The sequence below is a fragment of the Equus przewalskii genome, chromosome 14 (genome assembly GCF_037783145.1).
Source record: "Equus przewalskii isolate Varuska chromosome 14, EquPr2, whole genome shotgun sequence".
In the NCBI taxonomy this organism is placed as follows: Eukaryota; Metazoa; Chordata; class Mammalia; order Perissodactyla; family Equidae; genus Equus; species Equus przewalskii.
The window spans coordinates 47642343-47664760 of NC_091844.1; positions in this window are offsets into that span (position 1 = coordinate 47642343).

Sequence of the window (22418 nt, forward strand, 5' to 3'; positions counted from 1 at the left end):
GTTTGCATGCTCCACTGCAGGCGGCCCAGTGTTTTGTTGGTTCAAATCCTGGGCACGGACACAGCACTGCTCATCAAGCCACGCTGAGGCGGCGTCCTGCATGCCACAACTAGAGGGACCAACAATGAAGAATATACAACTATGTATCGGGGGGCTTTGGGGAGAAAAAGGAAAAAATAAAGTCTTTAAAAAAAAAAACAAAAACAAGACCCAACAATATGCTGCCTCCAGGAGACTCAGCTCTAAAGACAATCATAAGCTCAGATTGAAGGGATGGAAGATGATACTCCAAGGAAGTTGAAACTAAAAGAAAATGGGAGTAGCCATCTTAGACAAAACAGATCTCAAGCCAAAAAAGATATCTCAAGACAAAGATGGATGCTATATAATGGTAAAAGGGACATTCCACCAAGAAGTTATGACATTTATTAATATATATGCACCTAATGTAGGAGCATTAAAGTATACAAAGCAAGTATTAACAGACCTAAAGGGAGAAATTGACAGCCACACAATAATAGTAGGAGACTTTAACACCCCACTTACATCAATGGATAGATCACCAAGAGAGAAAGCCAACAATGAAACAGTGGCTTTAAATGAAACACTAGCCCAGATGGACTTAATAGATATACATATAAAATATTCTATCCAAAAACAGCAGAATACACATTCTTCTTAAGTGCACATAAGAACATCTCAAAGATAGGCCATGTTTTTGGAAACAAATAAGTCTCAACAAATTTAAGTAGATTGAAATAATATCAAGTATCTTTTCTGACCACAACAGTATAAAACTAGAAATCAACAACAAGAATAAAGCTGGAAAAGTCACAAATACGTGGAGAGTAAACAACATGCTACTGAACAAATATTAGGTCAATGAAGAAGTCAAAGGCAAAATCAAAAAATACCTGGAGACAAATGAAAATGAAAATACAACATACCAAAACTTATAGGATATAGCAAAAGCATTGCTAAGAGGGAAGTATATAGCAATACAAGGCTACCTCAAAAAACAAGAAAAATCTCAAATAAACAATCTAACACTAAATCTAAAAGAAACAGAAAAACAAACAAGGTCCAAAGTCAGTAGAAGGACAGAAATAATAAATATAAGAGCAGAAATAAATAAAATAGAGACTAAAAATACAACAGAAAAACCAATGAAACTAAGAGCTTGTCTTTGAAAAGATAAACAAAATTGACAAACCCTTAGATAGACTCACTGAGGAAAAAAAACAAGGCTTAAATAAATGAAATCAGAAATGAAAGAGTAGAAGTTACGATGGATACCACAGAAATATAAAGGATCATAAAAGAATACTTTGAACTTATTTATAGAACAGTATGAATATTTATTCAACAAAGTATTGGAAGTCCTAGCCAGAGCAAATAGGCAAGAAAAAGAAATAAAGGTATCCAAACTGGAAAGGAAAAAGTAAAACTGTCATTATTTACAGATGACATGAGTCTACATATTGACAATCCTAAAGAATTCACCAAAAGACTATTAGAAATAATTTAAAAATACATTGATGTTGCAGAATACAAAGTCAACATACAAAAATCAGTCATATTTCTATACAGTAACAATTAGCTAGCAGAAAGAGAAAACCAAGACTACAATCCCATTTCCAATCACAAAAAAATAATTAAATATCTAGGGATAAATTTAACCAAGAAGATGAAAGACCTGTTACACTGAAATCTATAAGATATTGTTAAAAGAAATTGAAGACATAAAGAAATAGAAAGATATTCCATGCTCATGGATTAAAAGAATTAACATAATCAAAATGTCCTTATTACCTAATCTACAGATTTAATGCAATCCCAATCAGAATCTCAACAATATTTTTCACAGAAATAGAACAAAGTATCCTAAAATTTACATAGAACAGCAAAATATCCCAAATAGCCAAAACAATCCTGAGGAAAAAGAACAAACCTGGAGATATCACACTTCCTGATTTCAAAATATACTATAAAGCTATAGTAACCAAAACAGCACGGTACTGGCCCAAAAACAGACACACAGATCAATGGAACAGAATTGAGAGCTCAGAAAAAAACTCCACACATCTATGGACAGCAAATTTTTGACAAAGGAGCCAAGCACATACAATGGAGAAAGGAAAGTCTTTTCAATAAATGGTGTTGGGGAAACTGGACAGCCACAAGCAAAAGAATGAAAGCAGACCATTATCTTACACCATACACAAAAATTAACTCAAAATGGATTAAAGACTTGAATGTAAGACCTGAAACCATAAAACTCCTATAAGAAAACATAGGCTGTACCCTCTTTGACATTGGTCTTAGCTGTATCTTTTTCAATATCATGTTTCCTCAGGCAAGAGAAGTAAAAGAAAAAATAAAACAATGGAACTAAATCAAACTAAAAGCTTCTGCACAGCAAAGGAAACCATCAACAAAACGAAAAGACAACCCACTAACTGGGAGAAAATATTTGCAAATTATATATCTGATAAGGGGTTAATATCCAAAACATATAAAGAATTCACACAACTCAACAGCAAAAAAAAGCAAACAACCCAATCAAAAAATGGGCAGAGTATCTGAACAGACATTTTCCCAAAGATACACAGATGGCCAATAGGCACATGAAAAGATGTTCAACATCACTAGTTATTAGGGAAATGTAAGTTAAAACTACAATGAGCTATAAGCTTAGACCTGTCAGAGTGACTATTACTAAAAAGACAAGAGATAAGTGTTGGAGAGGATTTGCAGAAAAAGGAACAACGCTCATATGCTGCTGGTGGGAATGTAAGTCGTGCAGCCACTATGGAAAACAGTATGAAGAGATTCTCAAAAAAGTTAAAAATAGACCTACCATATGATCCAGCTATTCCACTTCTGGGTATGTATCCAAAGAACATGAAAACACTAATTTGAAAAGATATACGCACCCTGTGTTCATTGCAACATTATCAACAATAGTAAAGACTTGGAAGCAATCGAAATGCCCCTTAACAGATGAATGGATAAAGAAGATATGGCATATACAGATATATATATATATACAATATATGTATTATATATATACACACACGCAATGAATACTACTCAGACATAAAAAATATTAAATCTTGCCATTCGCAACAACATGGATAGACTTTGAGGATATTATGCTAAGAAAATAAGTCAGATGGAGAAAGACAATTACCGTATGACTTCACTCATGTGTAGAAGACAAACAGACACAGATATGGAGAACAGAGTTGGGGTTAACAGAGCATAAGAGGGTGGGGAGAGGGCAAAAGGGGTAAAGGGACACTTGTATGGTGATGGATGGCAACTAGACTTTAGTGGCAAACATGATGCAGTCTATACAGATATGGAAATATAATAATGTGCACCTGAAATTTATGTAATGTTATAAACCAAGGTGACCTCAATAAAACAAAAGATATGGAATAAGCTGACACTTACATACTTAATATTACATACTGATATATCTTAAAGTAAATTATACACATTGAAACATAGCTCATTGCAATAAAAAATATATTTGTAAAATGTAGAAATTATAAATTTCTGTTTTGTATTCGTTGTTGCTACTGCCTAATGGAAAATGGTCTCTGATTAGATATTTACCTATTAATTGGAATAAATCAAACAAAATTCTGGTATAAAAATATCATGTCATGAAAATAATTTGGTCACACTAACCAGACTAATAATGTCACTGGCATATTAACCCTAAAAACCATGCATGCAAATAATCTGAAGTTTTCTTCCAGCCTGAAGGTTTAAATCACAGCTAAATGAATAGGCTTGAAAGATGTTTGTTTTAAAAGGTAATTTCAAAACCTATCTATCTAGCCTTCTCAAGTCATTCTTTATCTCCTTCTTCAAGTTCTTGGTTTTTATAATTGATTACAAGTAATTAATTTTTTCATAAAGTCACAATATTATTGCTCCAGCAATATATTTGAAATGTATCTTGGACCTGGGAAACAAACACATTGGTTCAAAGAGAGGTTCCACAGTAATAATGAATTTACCTATTTCCCCTATCAGCTTTTAAAGTTTGATTTATATAAATTTGCACAAGCTTATTAGTTACATATATATTTAGAATTGTGATAACTTTTGGTGGGTTAGTTTTTATATAAAATATTCCTCGGGGCTGGCCCCGTGGCCGAGTGGTTAAGTTCGCGCGCTCCGCTGCAGATGGCCCAGTGTTTCGTCAGTTCGAATCCTGGGTGCGGACATGGCACTGCTCATCAAACCACGCTGAGGCAGCGTCCCACATGCCACAACTAGAAGGACCCACAGTGAAGAATACACAACTATGTAGTGGGGGGGCTTTGGGGAGAAAAAGGAAAAAAGATAAAATCTTTAAAAAAAAATATTCCTCTGTCTCTAGTTAAGGCCTCCTGTGCTAAAGTCTACATGTTTTTAACATAGGTAGAGAGCTGTGAAAATTTTTACAATTGTTTTACAAAATTGTTACAATGTAACAAATTATCAAAAATGTAGAAGCTTGAAATAGCACACATTTATCATTTTATAGTTTCCAGGGTCAGGAATCAGGGTATAGATTACCTAGGTCCTCTGTTCAGGGTCTTGTACACTGCATTCAAAATGTTGGCCTGGGAGGGCTGCCATCTTACTGTTACTTGGGGTCCTGGTTGCAGGTGGCATTCTCTCCTTGCAGCTGTAGGACTGAGGTCAATGCTTTCCTATAGGCTATTGGGTAGGAGTCACCCACAGTTCCTGGAAGATGCCCTCAGGTCCCAGCCATGAGGCTCTTTCACAGCAGCTTGCTTCTTCAAAGCTAGCAAGGGAGTCTCTGGATTACTGTCTCCCCTCAGGGAAGGTCTGGACCCTCTTTTAAAAGGCTCCCCTGGTTAAGTCAAGTCAAGCCAGGATAACCTCCTTTTTCTTCTATTTTTGCTGAGGAAGTTTTGCCCTGAGCTAACATCTGTTGCCAATCTTCCTTTTTGAAGAAGAAGAATCGCCTTGAGCTAACATCTGTGCCAATCTTCCTCTATTTTGTATTTGGGTCACCACGACAGCATGGCTGCTGACAAGTGGTGTAGGTCTGTGCCTGGGAACCGAACCCAGGCCACCGAAGTGGAGCATGCCAAACTTAACCACTAAGCCATGGGCCAGGCCTCAGGATAATCTTCTTTTGATTAACTGGAAGTCAACAGATTAGACACCTTAATTATATCTGCAAATCCCTTCACCATTGCCAATTTTCATGGAGTGGAATCCCAGCATATTCACAAGACCTGCCTACACTAAAGGGGCCCACTTCCTGTGCAATGCAAGGACCAAGAGCACTTTATCTCCACATAAGTCTCTTTAACTTTTGTTCTCTTGCTGTCATACTTTTAAGCCCCCTAAGACAATATTTCATTTTCTATCATCAACATTCATTATACTCACTGACTGACTTACTGTTCTTTGTATTCCTTTCTGCATCTCTGTACTTCTGTATGGGATAATGTCCCGCCTGCTTTTAGTGTCACCTTTAGTGTGTTCTTTTGTGCAATTTGGTTACAGATTAATTCTGTCATTTTTTTGTCTTATTTATTGTCTTTATTTCTGTTGCACTTTAAAGGGATTTTTTTTTGTCTTTAATAGCTAAATATTCCAAGAAACAAACGCCAAAACAGGATTAGGTATGAAAGAAACTGTTTGAGAGAAATTCCAGTAAGTGAAAATGAGGAAGGGGCAGAGAAAGGCTGAGAGAGTCCTCAGGTGGCAATGCAGGTCAGACTCAGAGATGGAGAAGGGGAATAAGGGAGAAAGAAGAGAAGGGTTGGTTGGAAGTGCCTTAGTCTGCAGCGTTTCTAGGGAAAATTCATCACATCTGTGGGGGAGGCTTCAAGGCACAGTTGCCCATCACAAGAGTCCCTAATCTCCTAGGAATGGGTTTGCCATTACCTCCCTGCCACACTCAGTCATTAGCTAAGAAGAGTCTGTGAGAAGTATGGCTGTGGAACTAATCTAGGCGTGGACTTCAGAGTACAGAAACTGGAGTCTTTAGTCAATCATACTCCCTGCAGTTGGGGATTTGAGAGGAGCACTGCTGTGGCAGCCATAGTATAGACTTCTATTTTTGTATTTATTTCATTCAGAACTTAGAATATTATCTGTTGTTTTCTAGTTACCATTGTTTCTGTCAAGAAACCAGCTCTCAGTCTTATTGCTACTGGTTTGAAAGTAATATGTCTTTTTATTTCAAGTTTTATATTTTTGTCTTTGATTTCTAGGAGCTTTAATATGAAGAGCTAAGATGGGGTTTACTTTGTATTTGTCATGTTTGTTGTTTTTAGGACTACTTTAATCTGGCTTCATGTCTTTCATAACTTAAGGAAAATTTTTGCCATTATATCTCCAAATATGATTTATCAATATTACTGGGGATTTTTGCTCTACTTAGACAACAAGTATATGCACAATAAAAATTATGCACTTTTATATTTTATCTCCAATATTTCATTACTTTTTCTATATATTCCATCATTTTGTCTTTTTATGTTTCAGACAGGATATTTTCATGTGAACTAACTTTCAGTTCTCTAATCCTCTCTCCAATTATGTATAATCTAACATTAAATCCATTGTTGAGTTCTTATTTTCAATTATTGTATTTTTAAGTTTTAGAATTTCCTTATTAAAAATATACTTTCTAGTTCGCTGTCAAAACTCTTCATGTTTTGGTTCATCTTCTCAAATATATTAATCATAGATAATTGAAGATCTATGTTCATTAATTCCAATACTTGCATTGTATGCAAGTCCGATTGTATCTTTTTTTTCTTTTTAAAAAATAGCTGGTTGGTTTTAATTGAATTCTATAGATTGTGTTTAAAAACAGGAAGAGACAGAGATAGTATGACTTTTTTGATGATTTTGCTTTCTCAAGACAGGATTAATTTTTGTTTCTGACAGGCAGGTAAGTACATTTAACTACTCCAGGACTGAACTGATTTAAAGCTAGGCTTCAACCTTCAAGAAAGATGATCAATTTCTAATTTACTCTTTCTGTTAACTTTAGCCCTTTGGGTTTCCCAAATGAAAATGTAGAGCCCGACCTCTATGCTGAGATCTAAACCCACCTTCCCCACTCCATGTTAGATGCAGAAAGTTGTCCTCAACTTCCAAGCCTCTAATTTTAAATCAGCAAATTCTTTGAAGAGAAAAGTGGTTCCAAATATTGGGCTCACCTTTCTGATCCTCCCTTTTTGGAGGGGTCTTGGCCTTTCAAATTCTTGCTACCTGGGTAAGTTTCTGGTGTTTCCAAAGAAATATTATTATTATTATTATTATGATGATGATGATGATGTAGAGTTTTTAGCTCTACTCTGTGGGAGGGTTGGTCTGAATAAAGCTAGAATACTATTGTTGCAAGTCATAATTCCTTTTTAATAAGTTTTAAATAAGAGAAAAATTTATAGAAATGAATTTTTTGCTATGTTTATTCTAACAAAATTCAGTGCCCTTACTGAGACGATAAAAATGTAGTGAGGTTTTACTTCCCCTTCTTTGTTTGGTAATTCACCAGAATATATCTAATTTGGAGTAAAAGGACAACACATTGTAAACACTATTTAAATTATTTTTAAACAGAACGGCATGCATTTGACTTATTATATATTCTTGTTCTTATACCAATTGAAAAGAAACCTAGTTACAAAACTTGGATCACTCTTAATAATAACTAACATCAAATTTTGATGTAATTGTATTCTTTCAAATCTAACATGAGACCATAGCTTTAATATATGTATAGGACAGTTCATAATGTAAAAGTACTTACTTTACTTTTAAAATTGCATGTTACATAGCAAAATGCAGTTCAATAAATAGTGAAAATTACATGTTTCAGTCTGAAAGTGAAGTTAAGGTCACATTGAGTAATTTTTAACTTGAGTAGCTATTAAATACATGCCTAATAATCATCCAATTTGATATAAAAGTGTAGATTATAACATACAAGAAGCCCCTTTTATTTGAAATGTACTGTGCCCTGATATAAGTAGGGGAGTAAGTTAAGTACATATTACTAAACATAATTAACATTTCCAAATGCACTTGAAAAAATAAATGGAAAAATTAAACTAGGTATTTGGGAGTGTACAAATTATGTAATTGGAAGGAAATCAAAATGTTCTCTATGCTATGACCATGTTAAAAAATTTTACTTTTAATCCTATGCGGTAGGCCCATATTCATGAGAGCGTGGTCAGCCATATTAATCATTGCACAGCTTATTTGGTCTTGGTGATCCATTTTAACTGTTAAACTGATTAAATAAAAAAAAAAAAAATCGAGGTTAATGGATCCCTAAGCATAAGCACAAGACTAAGTAGAATTCAATAATAACTATAATTAATCAAAAGAAAATATACCACTATTAGAAAGTGTATCAAAAAGATTGTTTTCTGCATTCTCAGAAAACAACTGACAATGATTTTATTCCAAGATTTGCAATTTTCTTCACCTAACCCTGTAAACCTTCCCAAAACTTCCTATGTACAAAAATTGCCTGCAGAACCACTACTCATCAATTAGAATGGCTAAAATCCAGAAAACTGAAAACACCTCTTCCTGAATAATACTGAGCAAGAGGAGCACTTTTTCGATGATGATGGGAATGCAAAGTGGTAGCACCACTTTGGGAGACAGTTGAGCAGCTTCTTACAAAGCTAACCGTAACTTTACCATGTGATCTAGCAGTTGTGCTCCTGGATATTTATCCAACTGACTTGAAAATGTATGTCTTCACAGAAACCTGCACATCAATGTTTATAGCAGCTGTATTCATAATCACCCTAAACTAGAAGCAACATGAAGTCCATCAATAGATGAGTGAACAAACTGCTCCACATCCATACAAAACAATATTATTCAGCAACAAAAATGAGTTATCAAGCCAGGAGTAGATATGGATAAGTCTGAAATGCATATTGCTAATTGAAAGAAGCCAGTCTAAAAAGGTCATATACTCTATGATTCCAATTACATGGAAAAGACAAACTATCGACATGGTAGAAAAGATTAGTGGTTCTAGGAAAGGCGGAAGGTTGAATAAATGAAGCAAAGGGGGTACTTTAGGGCAGTGAAACTCTTCCGTATGACACAATAATTGTGGATACATGACACTATGCATATTCCAAAATCCACAAACTTTTCAGCACAAAGAATCAACCTTAATGATGCATATTCATAAAAATCATTTGGGAGCTCAGGGGATCCGAGGATAGAATGTAATATGTTAAAAAAAGAAACAAAACAATCTTAATATATTAAAAAATGTATGAAACAACCTTAACACAAGGGGTAAAAGAATATCGTGGTGATTAAATAACTTTGGAAATGAGCGAAATTAGGACGAAAGGCAAAAGAAGCTGTACAAAAGCAATGAGTATGTGGAAACGTGCTGTACCATCTTCATAATTTTTCTGTACATCTAAAACTGCCTCCCCAAAGGGACCTAGGAACATTTTACTTCCATAACTATGTAATGGGTAAAGGGAGTGCTGATATCTTTGGAGGATTATTGGATATAGGGGCTGGATTGTTGGATACAAGGGCCGGATTGGCATTGATATCCCAGGATCCAATGCACTAGATAGCTTTGCCATTGTTAAAATGAGGCCAGTAATAAATGCAGTTCTGGCCTAATTCTAGCTCATAGTGAACCTTCTGGGTTCATGGACGCACATAGAGATCATTTCCTCAGTTTCCAAATGCATAATTAAATTGGCTAAACTTAGTAGTTAGCAGAACACTCACACTGGTTCTTTGACCTATGGGATAAGAGCCATCATATCAGGGAACACTAAATGAAATCCTTTGAAACTCCTTTAACCAAGTCACGTTAATATAACAATAACAATATTATTGTGCACAACTTCTACCCTGATAGATTTAATATTAAAAGAATAAAGGGAAATCCCACAAGATCATCTCAGTAGATTCAGACAAATTATCTGGGAAATCCAACACCCATTTCCGACAAAATGCCCAGCAAACTAGAAATAGAATTTGCTCAGACTAATAGAGGGCATCCACAAAAATCATACAGCTAATATCATACTTAATGCTGAAAGACTGAATACTTTCTCAAAGATTAGGAAAAAGACAAGATGTCCATTCTCAGCAGATATCCATTCAACATTATACTAGCTAGTGCCATCAAGCAATAAAAATGAATAAAAGGTATTCATATTTGAAAGAAAAAATTAAAACTATCTATATTCAGTCACATACAACTTAATCATCTATGTAGAAAATCCTAATAAAACCACACACACACACACGTACATGCTCACGTACAAATACACACACACACATTTCCATTCATAACTAAATGTTAAACACATTTAGTAAGGTCACATTATATAAGATCAACATACAAAAATCAATTGTATATCTACTAACAATAAACATTCTGAAAAAGCAATTTAAAAAATTCATTGACAGGGGCCAGCCCCATGGCCAGGTAGTTAAGTTTCCACACTCTGCTTTGACAGCCCGGGGTTCATCAGTTCGGATCCTGGGCATGGACCTATGCACTGCTCATCAAGCCATGCTGTGGCGGCATCCCACATGGAAGAAGCTATTAGCTCACGGCTAATCTCCCTCAGCAAAAGAAAAAAAGAAAAAGAAAAATGGGTATCCTTATACATTGCTGGTGGGAATAAAATTTCTTCAGCTATTTTAGAAAAAGAGTTTGTCAATTTCTTTAAAAAGATAAATGGCCCTACCTTTCCATTCCTGGACATTTACTCAAGAAATATAAAAGCACATGTCCATGCAAAGACTTGTAGATGAATGTTCTTACTAGCATTACTCATAATATCATTAAACTGAAACAACCTAAATGTGTATCAACCAGTAAACGGATAAACACACTATGTTTTATTCATACCACATTTTCCAGATGCAAAAGACTATATGTTGTATGATTATGTTTATATGAAATGTCCAGAAAAGTCAAAGCTACAGAAACCAAAAGCAGATAATTGGTTGTCTGTGGCTGATGAGAGTGGAGATTGACTGAAAAATGAGGAGGGGGGAACTATTGGAGTAATGAGAGTGTTTTGTTTTTTTTCATACACATACATACGTTTATTCAAAGAATATTTATCATTCACCCACCGTGTGCCAGAACCTGTTCCAGGCCCTGAGGAGTTTTCATTCAAGTGACCATCCCTGATTTCTGCATTTGCTTTCCAATCAAGTCCATCTCATGGACCTGGTTAAGTGAGTTCACCTGCAGAGACATACCTTTTCCCTAGCCAACTATAGGATCTGTCTTATTTTCAAGTGGCCACTCCAAACTTGGATATTCTAAGTGATCAGGGTACGCATTCTACTTGACATACTGTTTCCTTGAGCTTAAAAACAAGGCAAGGGAACAATATACTCGTTTTTTACATTTTGGCTGTTCATATCATTGTGCTGAATGTCTTTGAATTATCTTAATCTCAGGATGCCTCAAGTCCTGCCTTCTGTTAAAAAGTAATATAGTATTAAGAATGTAGTTTTCTTTATGCAACTCCTCGCTGTGTCTTGATTTAGCTGTACCAAGCACTGCTGGAGAAAGTCGGACTGACTCCACTTCAGAGGCCTGCTATCTAATCTTGACTGGGCACTTAATGTTACTCAACAATCCTTTCATTCATCATTAGTTCCCTCCCTATCACATTCCTCATAGTGACTATCTCTAAAAATTCCTACAAAACTCTCCCCTAATCTATTCCTATTCCTGCTCACCCTTAATCTCCATAGATTACTTTAAATCCTACCATACAGAGAATCCTAGGGAACTTTCCTCTATCTGAAAATTCTATGTATACATATTTGCCTGTTTCTGGCTCTTAGCCCTCTCTTGTGGGAAAACTCTCCACCCTTCTTATTCTTTTTTTTTTTTATTAAGATTATAAAAGTTAACATCCTTGTGAAATTACAGTTGTACATCATTATTAGTCATGTTGTAGGTACATCACTTCACTCCTAGTGCCCTCCCCCCCTCCCCTTTCCCCTGGCAACCACAGATCAGTTCTCTTTGTCCATATGTTAACTACCACCTATGAGTGGAGTCATACAGAGTTCGTCTTTCTCTGTCTGGCTTATGTCACTCAACATAATACTCTCAAGGTCTATCCATGTTGTTGTGAATGGGACGACTTTGTCCTTTTTTATGGCTGAGTAGTATTCCATTGTATGTATATACCACATCTTCTTTATCCAGTCATCAGTTGCTGGGCACTTAGGTTGGTTTCATGACTTGGCTATTGTGATTAATGCTGCAATGAAGATAGGGGTGCATGGAACTTCTGGAATTGCTGATTTCAGGTTCTTAGGATAGATACCCAGTAGTGGGATGGCTGGGTCATAAGGTATTTCTATTCTTAACTTTTTGAGGAATCTCCACACTGTTTTCCATAGTGGCTGCACCAGTTTGCATTCCCACCAACAGTGTATGAGGGTTCCCTTTTCTCCACAGCCTCTCCAACATTTGTCACTCTTGGTTTCAGATATTTTTGCCATTCTAACAGGTGTAAGGTGATATCTTAGTGTAGTTTTGATTTGCATTTCCCTGATGACTAGTGATGATGAGCATCTTTTCATGTGTCTATTGGCCATCCGTATATCTTCTTTGGAGAAATGTCTGTTCATGTCCCCTGCCCATTTTGTAATTGGGTTATTTGATTTTTTATTGTTGAGTTGTGTGAGTTCTTTATATATTATGGAGATTAACCCTTTGTTGGATAAATAACTTGTGAATATTTTTTCCCAATTGGTGGGCTGTTTTTTTGTTTCAATCCTCTTTTCCCTTGGCTTGAAGAAGCTCTTTAGCCTGAGGAAGTCCCATTTGTTTATTCTTTCTATTGTTTCCCTCATGTGACGGGTTATGGTGTCCGAAAAGATTCTTTTGAAGCTGATGTCAAAGAGTGTGCAGCCGATATTCTCTTCCAGAAGACTTATTGTTTTAGGCCTAATCTTTAGGTCTTTGATCCATTTTGAGTTTATTTTAGTAATTGGTGAAAAAGAATGGTTGATTTTCATTCTTTTACATGTGGCTGTCCAGTTTTCCCAGCACCATTTGTTGAAGAGACTTTCTTTCCTCCACTGTAGGCCCTCAGCTCCTTTGTCAAAGATTAGCTGTCCATAGATGTGTGGTTTTATTTCTGGGCTTTCAATTCTGTTCCATTGATCTGTGCATCTGTTTTTGTACCAGTACCATGCTGTTTTGATTACTGTGGCTTTGTAGTATGTTTTGAAGTCAGGGATTGTGATGCCCCCAGCTTTGTTCTTCCTTCTCAGGATTGCTTTAGCAATTCGGGGTCTTTTTTGGCCCCATATGAATTTTTGGATTCTTTGTTCAATTTCTGTAAAGAATGACATTGGAATTCTGATTGGGATAGTGTTGAATCTGTAGATTGCTTTAGGTAGTATGGACATTTTAACTATGTTTATTCTTCCAAGACATGTGCATGGAATGTCTTTCCATCTCTTTATGTCATCGTCGATTTCTTTCAAGAAGGTCTTGTAGTTTTCGTTGTATAGATCTTTCACTTCCTTGGTTAAATTTATCCCAAGGTATTTTATTCTTTTTGTTGTGATCATGAATGGGATTGAATTCTTGAGATCTTTTTCTGTTAGTTCATTGTTAGCATATGGAAATGCTACTGATTTATGTATGTTGATTTTATACCCTGCAACTTTGCTGTAGTTGTTGATTGTTTCTAATAGTTTTTCTATGGATTCTTTGGGGTTTTCTATATATAAGATCATGTCGTCTGCAAAAAGCGAGAGTTTTACTTCTTCATTGACTATTTGGATTCCTTTTATTTCTTTTTCCTGTCAAATAGATCTGGCCCAAACCTCCAGTACTATGTTGAATAAGAGTGGTGAAAGTGGGCACCCCTGTCTTGTTCCTGTTCTGAGAGGGATGGGTTTCAGTTTTTGTCCATTGAGTATGATGTTGGCTGTGTGTTTGTCATATATGGCCTTTATTATGTTGAGGTACTTTCCTTCTATACCTATTTTATTGAGGGTTTTTATCATAGATGGATGTTGGATCTTGTCGAATGCTTTCTGTGCATCTATTGAGATGATCATGTGGTTTATGTTTCTCATTTTGTTAATGTAGTGAATCACATTGATGGACTTGCGGATGTTGAACCATCCCTGTGTCCCTGGTATAAATCCCACTTGATCATGGTGTATAATCTTTTTGATATATTGCTGTATTCGGTTTGCCAAAATTTTGTTGAGGATTTTTGCATCTATATTCATCAGTGATATTGGCCTGTAGTTTTCCTTCTTTGTGTTGTCCTTGTCAGGTTTAGGGATCAGGGTGATGTTGGCTTCATAGAATGTATTAGGGAGTGCTCCATCTTCCTCTATTTTCTGGAATAGTTTGAGAAGGATAGGTATTAAATCTTCTTTGAATGTTTGGTAGAATTCTCCAGAGAAGCCATCTGGTCCTGGACTCGTATTTTGGGGGAGGTTTTTGATTACTGTTTCTATTTCTTTACTTGTGATTGGTCTATTCAGATTCTCTATTTCTTCCTGATTCAGTTTGGGTAGGTTGTATGAGTCTAGGAATTTATCCATTTCTTCTAGGTTGTTCAATTTGTTGGCATATAGTTTTTCATAGTATACTCTTATGATCCTTTGTATTTCTTTGGTATCTGTTGTGATTTCTCCTCTCTCATTTCTAATTTTATTTATTTGAGACTTCTCTCTTTTTTTTTAGTGAGTCTGGCTAAGGGTTTGTTAATTTTGTTAATTTTTTCGAAGAACCAACTCTTTGTTTCATTGATCCTTTCTACTGTCTTTTTTGTTTCAATATCATTTATTTCTGCTCTACTTTTTATTATTTCCCTCCTTCTACTGACTTTGGGCTTTGTTTGTTCTTCTTTTTCTAATTCTGTTAGGTGTTGTTTGAGGTTGTTTATGTAAGATTTTTCTTGCTTATTGAGGTGAGCCTGTATTGCAATGAATTTCCCTCTTAGGACTGCCTTTGCTGCATCCCAAATCATTTGGTACAGTGGGTTTTCATTTTCATTTGTCTCCAGATAATATTCGATTTCTTCTTTAATTTCTTCAATAATCCATGGTTTGTTCAGTAGCATGTTGTTTAGTCTCCACATTTTTGGCCCTTTCCAAGCTTTATTCTTGTAGCTGATTTCTAGTTTCATAGCATTGTGATCAGAAAAGATGCTTGATATTATTTCAACCCTCTTGAACTTATTGATGCTTGCTTTGTTTCCCAAGATATGGTCTATCCTTGAGAATGTTCCATGCGCGCTTGAGAAGAATGTGTAACCTGCTGTTTTTGGATGAAGTGTCCTATATATATCTATTAGGTCCATCTGATCTAATTTTTCATTTAATTCTATAATTTCCTTGTTGATTTTCTGTCTGGATGATCTTTCCATTGGTGTTAATGGGGTGTTGAGGTCCCCTACTATTATTGTAGTGCTGTTGATGTCTCCTTTTAGTTTTGTTAATAGTTTCCTTACGAATTTTGGTGCTCCCGTGTTAGGTGTGTATATATTTATAAGTGTTATGTCATCTTGGTGGAGCATCCCTTTTATCATTATATACTGCCCCTCTTTGTCTTTCTTTATCTGTTTTGCTTTGAAATCTACTTTGTCTGATATAAGTATGGCAACACCTGCTTTCTTTTGTTCATTATTAGCTTGGAGTATTGTCTTCCATCCCTTCACTTTGAGTCTGTGTTTGTCTTTGGGGCTGAGGTGTGTTTCCTGGAGGCAGCATATTGTTGGATCTTGTTCTTTGATCCATCTTGCCACTCTGTGCCTTTTGATTGGAGAGTTCAATCCATTCATGTTTAGTGTGATTATTGAAATGTGGGGGCCTACTGTTGCAATTTTATAACTTGTTTTCTGGTTCTTTTGCATTTTGTCCTGATGGAGAGCTGTTACTTTGTGTTATTGTCCTTCTGCTTATCTCCTTTGTTCTAGATTTTGTAACCCCTTTCCTTTTTATGATTTTCCAGAAATGAGTTTCTTCCTGAGAAATTCTTGAAGAGGAGGTTTTGTGGTGATGAACTCCTTTAACTTTTGTTTATCTGGGAAAGTTTTTATTTCTCCATCGTATTTGAAGGATATTTTCGCTGGGTAGAGTATTCTTGGCTGCAGGTTTTTATCCTTCACAGTTTTGAATATTTCATTCCAATCTCTTCTAGCGTGTAAGGTCTCTCCTGAGAAATCTGCTGATAGCCTTATGGGGTTTCCTTTGTAAGCTATTTTCTTCTGCCTGGCTGCCCTTAGTATTTTCTCTTTGTCATTGACTTCTGCTAGTTTCACTACTATACGCCTTGGGGTTAGTCTTCTAGCATTAATAAAGTTTGGAGATCTATTGGCTTCTGTCACATGAAGTTCCATCTCTCTTCCCAAGTTTGGAAAGCTATTATTTCTTTGAACAGGCCTTCTGCCCCCTTCTCCTTCTCTTCTCCCTCTGGTATACCTATAATCCTTATGTTGCATCTCCTAATTGAGTCGGATAATTCTTGGAGAGTTTCTTCATTTCTTTTTAGTCTTAGTTCTCTCTCCTCCTCTGTCTGTAGCATTTCTATATTCCTATCCTCCAAATTGCTAATTCTGTCCTCCATATTATTGACCCTACTGTTCAGAGAGTCCAGATTTTTCTGAATCTCCTCCATTGTGTTCTTCCTCTCCAGTATTTCTAATTGGTTCTTCTTTATAGTGTCAAGCTCTTTTGTGACATAGCTCCTGAACTCATTGAGTTGTCTATCTGAATTCTCTTTTAACTCATTGAGTTTTTTCATAATGGCAGTTTTGAAATCATCATCATTTAGGTTATAGATTTCATTGTCTTTGGGATTGTTTTCTGGGTGCATATCATTTTCCTTCTGTTCTGCAGATTTAATATATTTTTTCATATTGCTTTATGGTGTGGATTTGTGCCTCCGCATAGAGATAGAGTTTAGTCGCTGCTTCCATTTGTAGCGACTGGTGTGTGTGGGGGGCAGCTGTTTAGACTGCACCAACCAGGAACCCTGTCAGCTGTTACTGACTGGGCCTGGACCCCTCCTCGTAGTCACAGTGGTCCTATGGGGTCCTTCGTTGGTTGTGGGGGCAATCGCAAGGGGGCCTCAGGCTGCTGGTGCCTACTGCTGCAGCCCACTTAGATGCGCTCCCTGCTTGTGGTCTGCAGCGGTGTTGTGGGCTTTCCCATCAGGCAGGAGCAGGATCACCTATAATTGCCGATTTGTCCCTAACAGCTCCCACCAGATCACACTTGTCCACTATAGGTTCCAGCAGAGCTATGGGTATTTTCTGCAGTCTGTCATTAGCTTACCTAGCTGTGTTGCTTTTGCCCCAGGGCCTTCCAGCCTTGCGACTGCCAGTTGGGACCTCTCCACTAGTGCTGTGCAGAGACTTTCACTGAGGCTGCTGTAGGAACCTGGAGTTCCCTCCTGGGCTACTTAGCCATTTCACTGGAGCTCTACTCTGCCCCACTCCACTCTCACGGGATCTCTGGGAGCACCTTGCCTCGTCTGGGACACAACCAGAGACCGTGGGCCTGGCGGTGGCTTGTAAGCTGCTCCCTTGTGGGGAATTCTGCTCTAGGGAGCTTCCTCATGTTCCGAATGCTGGGCGGGGCCTCCCTGCCAATGGTGAGCAGAGGCCCGCCCTTCTGGGGGGGTGCAGGACCCTGGAGCGACCCCCCAGGCCACAGAGCCGGGTGCTGTAGCTCCACCCAGTCCCCAAGCACGTCCACGGGAAATCCGGGCATCCCCTGCACCGACCCGTGCACCGGAGACCAAGAGCCCAGCAGCAGCTTGTGGTCTGGTGCCATGCCGGGGGATGTGCCCATCAGGAGCTTGCCTTTGTCCTGGATTCTGGGTGCGGCCTCCCTGCTAATGGCGAGCAGAGGCCTTCCCTGCTGGGGAGGTGCGGGACCCCGAAGCCTTCCCCTGCGCCACAGAGCCAGGCACTGGAGCTCCAACCGTGTCCCCAAGCACGTCTACAGGAAGTCCAGGCGCCCCCTGCATGAAGCCGTGTGCCAGAGACCATGAGCCCAGTGGCAGCTTGTGGTCTCGTGCTGTGTCGGGCCTGCCAGGAGCTTCTCTTTGTTCTGGTTTCTAGGCGGGGCCTCCCTGCTAATGGCGAGGGGAGGCCTTCCCTGCCGGTGGGTGCGGGAACCTGGGGATTCCCCCTGGGCTTAGGTGTGATTGCAGGGGACTTGGGTAGGGCTGTTGTCACCTCTTTCCACTGTCGCTCCACTGGTGAGTGCACACTCCTGCCCTTGGTGTGTGGCGATGCTATGTGGGAGTCCACCAGAAGAGAGCCTCCTGCAGGAACTAGGCTGATGGGGGGGTCGGGGGTCAGGGGTCAGAGAGTTTTCACCTATTTCCACCTCCTCCCAGGGGGAAGTCCATCCGCCTTCTGATGTGTAGTAGCATGAGACTTTTAGGTGTCTTGAGATGCTATCTGGATATCCTTTGTTAATCAGTGAATGTCCAATTAGTTGTAGATTTGACGGGGGAGAGACAAAGAAGACCACTCACTCTGCCATCTTGGTCCTGCCCCCCCGTAATGGGAGTGTTTTAATACTGGATTGTAATGATGGTTACATAGCTCTATAAATTTTTTTAAAAATCATTTAATTATAAACTTTTGTCTGAGTTTATAGTGTGTAAATGTTAGTTCAGTTAAGCTATAAAAAATATATATATATATCACATCTCAGCAGAAAGTGGCAGAGAACAGTGCCACTCTCAAAGAAAGCTGACCCCATTCACATCTCCATCTAATTCACTAGTCTGGCAAGTACATACTGTGTGCTCCACTCAGGTATCGCCTGTGCAGGGTCAATGCACCTGTAATAGGCAGAATAGTGGTCCCTCAAAAATATTTGCATTCTAATCCCCAGAACCTATGAATATGTTAAGTCACATGGCAAATGGGAATTAAAGTTGCAGACAAAATTAAGGTGGCTACTCAGCTGATCTGAGATGGGGAGATTGTCCTGGATTATCCAGATAGGCCCAAAGTAATGACATGGTTCTAATAAAGTGAAGAAGGAGGCTGGAATGCCATTGTTGGAGTGATGCAGCATAGAAAGACTCCACTGGCTTTGAAGATGGAAGAAAGTCATAAACCAGGGAAGGCGGGCAGCCTCTAGAAGCCAGAGAAGGAAGGGAAAGAATGGATTCTTCCCTGGGGCCTCCAGGACAGAACACAACTTTGCTGACACCTTCATTTTAACCCAAGGAGAACTATTGCAAACTTCTGACCTCCAGAACTGTGAGATAACACGTGTGTCACTTTAAGCCAGAAATAGATTGCAATTTTTTAAACATAACAATAGAAAACTAATACAGCACCCATCATCCAGCTGCTGCAAATAATGGCTACTGATGACTCAGATATATTTCTTATTGGGAATGGTCTTCTGTTGTAGGGAACTGTCCAGTCCAAGGTTTTTCTTCCTCCTAGAGTGTGCCAATGATCAGCTGATGTGGGGTTACAAAGCCCTTAGCTGCAAGTGAATTGCAGGTCATCATGTCACTCTGCCCAGTATTACCTTCATTTCCTTAAAGATGTATATCCTGAGACCATTTCCTAGTAAATCTTCTGCATACAACTCTCCATCTTAGAATCTGTTTTTCCTGATTTGCCCTGAGCTAACCTCTGTTTGCCAATCTTCCTCTTTTTGCTTGAGGAAGATTCACCTTGACCTAACATCTGTGCTAATCTTCCTCTGTTTTGTATGTGGGTGGTGGATGAGCTGTGTAGGTCTGTGCCTGGGAACCAAACTTGGGCCAGCAAAGCAGAGCACGTGGAACTTAACCACTAGGCCATGGGGCCAGCTCCTAAATAAGGCTTTTCAAAAAGGTATTTGATTGTTTATTAAAAACTGGTTTTGGTAGGGGAGGTTGCAACTCAATACATGTATAGAAAAATCAACTTAAAACAAAGCTCTCTGTTGACACTTAACGTCGTTCCCACAACACATTGTAGAAAAAAAATCTTTTTAAAATTCCTTTCACAGTTGCTTATAATGTATCCAGTTATGCACAATGGAGGCATAACTACATTTTTTCTTTTCAAAGCATTATTTTACATTGGTAGTTCAATATTAAATCTGTGTGGGGGATTTCTATAGAATTGACTGATCATTGTTATGAATTAGGGCCTACTCCTTTTTGAGTGGCACCAGTCTAATTAATTGCTGTTCATGACTCAAAGCTATCAGATCTAGGTTTCACATGAATCAACAGTTAATAAAATTCCTAAGTCTTGCAGAGAGGTCAGGAATCTGAGAAGTTAATTTTTCCCCTTTGTGAAATATGGATGACTTGGAAAGTGCTACTCACATTCATCTTTTTACTTTTTTTTCATTTAATGAACTTTTATTGAGTATAATCAGGGAATCTTGTTATGTATTTGGCAAAAAAGTACATCTTTATTACTGAACTGCTTGTTCAGATGATTCAAAATTAGAACTGAAAGAGAACCTAGAGTGATTCCTATATGTCAGGAAATCTGTTGAGAGAAAAAGTAAACTTCAGTGTCCTCATTCTATATCTAAGGAAACAAAGCCTTGAAAGTTCATGTGACCCCCAAGGTTATAGAGCTAGTGGTTGCAGGGGCAAGATGGGAACCAGGTCTAATGTCATTTCTACCAAAAGAGACCTTAAAAGCAGAAGGAGGAGGAAGGGCAATCAGAGAGATTCCAAGTATGAAAGAGACTTGACCCCCTGTTGTTGGCTTGAAAATGGAGAGGGCCGTGTCAAAAGCATGAGAAGGACTGAATTCTGCTAACAACCAGTAATTCTGGAAGAAGATGCTGAGGCTCAGATGAGAATTGCAACTCGGGATGACATCTTGATTTCAGCCTTATGATTCCCTGATTGATGAAATCAACCATGCCACGCTGGACTTCCGAATTACGGAAGCTGAGATTATAAATGGATGTTGTTTTAATCAGCTATGTTTGTGGTAATTTGTTACACAGCAGTAGAAAATTTTTTATTCTGTTATTTCTACTGTATGACCCATGAGTAAAACATTTCTCCTTAGTGTTTCTTTGTTTCCAAACTCATAGTTTTGGCCATCTAGAAACATGAAAGGAATGAACGCTGTATACACGGCTGCTTGAAGGGTGATTGAATGTGGAGCATGAAAGTAAGAATGGAGTGGAAGAAACTGCTTCTAACTTCTGATTTAGCCACTTACTGGCCGTGTGACCTTAAGCAAGTCTTTTTAAATTTTCTTTGTTTTACATTTCATGGTTAACAACAAAAGAAAATATCCACTCTGATTATCTCTTAGAGTTGTGAAGATAGGAAGGAAAAATATTTATGAAAGCAAAATGCACATTATATCCAACCAAAAGCCAGAATTATAAATGAAGAACTGAGCAGAGGAATGCAAGGGCTGCTAAATATATCTTTCCTGTTGTAGCCTTTGCTAGAAATCTTTACTGTTGTAGTAAAATAAGGTCCTCCCACTCCAGATATTTGTACGTACCACTTCTTTGGAGAGCTTGACTCTATCCTCAACAAGTTGGGACTGGCTTAACCTACATTCATTAATGAGAACTACATTCAGTAAACTGTTTTCTATTTTTAACATACTCTAGAGAATGTGCAACAGGCTTTGTCTGATATTAATTAAGGTCCACCTCCTCACTGTTAAGAGATGGTTGAGAGCTAGGTGAAAAGTCTGCTGATCACATAGAAACCCAAACATAACTCATGTATAACTCACAACCTTTGCTCTGGAACAATTTCTAAGGGTGTAAGCTCTGGCATTTGCCAACCTGAGTGCAAATCTTTATCCTGGCACTTACAAGCTAACTGACCTTGGATGAGGAATTCAACTTTTGCAAATCTAAAAAACAGTTATGAGAATAACACCTGCATCAGTCAGGGTTTAACCAGATACATATTGAGATTCATGGCAAGGAACTGGTGTACACAGTTGTGGAGTAGCTAGGCAAATGTGAATTCCATAGGACAGGCACAGTCTCAGGCATGGGCTATAGCTGCTGTCCACAAGTGGAATTTTTCTTCATTAGGGTGGTCTCAGCTCTTCTATTAAGATCTTTCAATGGATTCATTCTGGCCCACCCAGATTATCTAGAATAATCTCTCTTATTTAAAGTCAACCATATACTCTACAAAACATCTTCATAGCAATACTTAGATGCTGTTTGAATAACTGATGTCTGTAGCCTAGTCAAGTTAACCCATCAAAAGACCATCACAGTACCTAAAGCACATGCTTCTTTGGAGCATCAAAGGGAATGTGTGGCCCTGTGCTTGCATGTGCACTCGTGTGTGCATGTGTGTGTGTGTGTGCAGCGGATGCCTAAAACATTTTATATGTGAAAAAATTTCTGGCTAT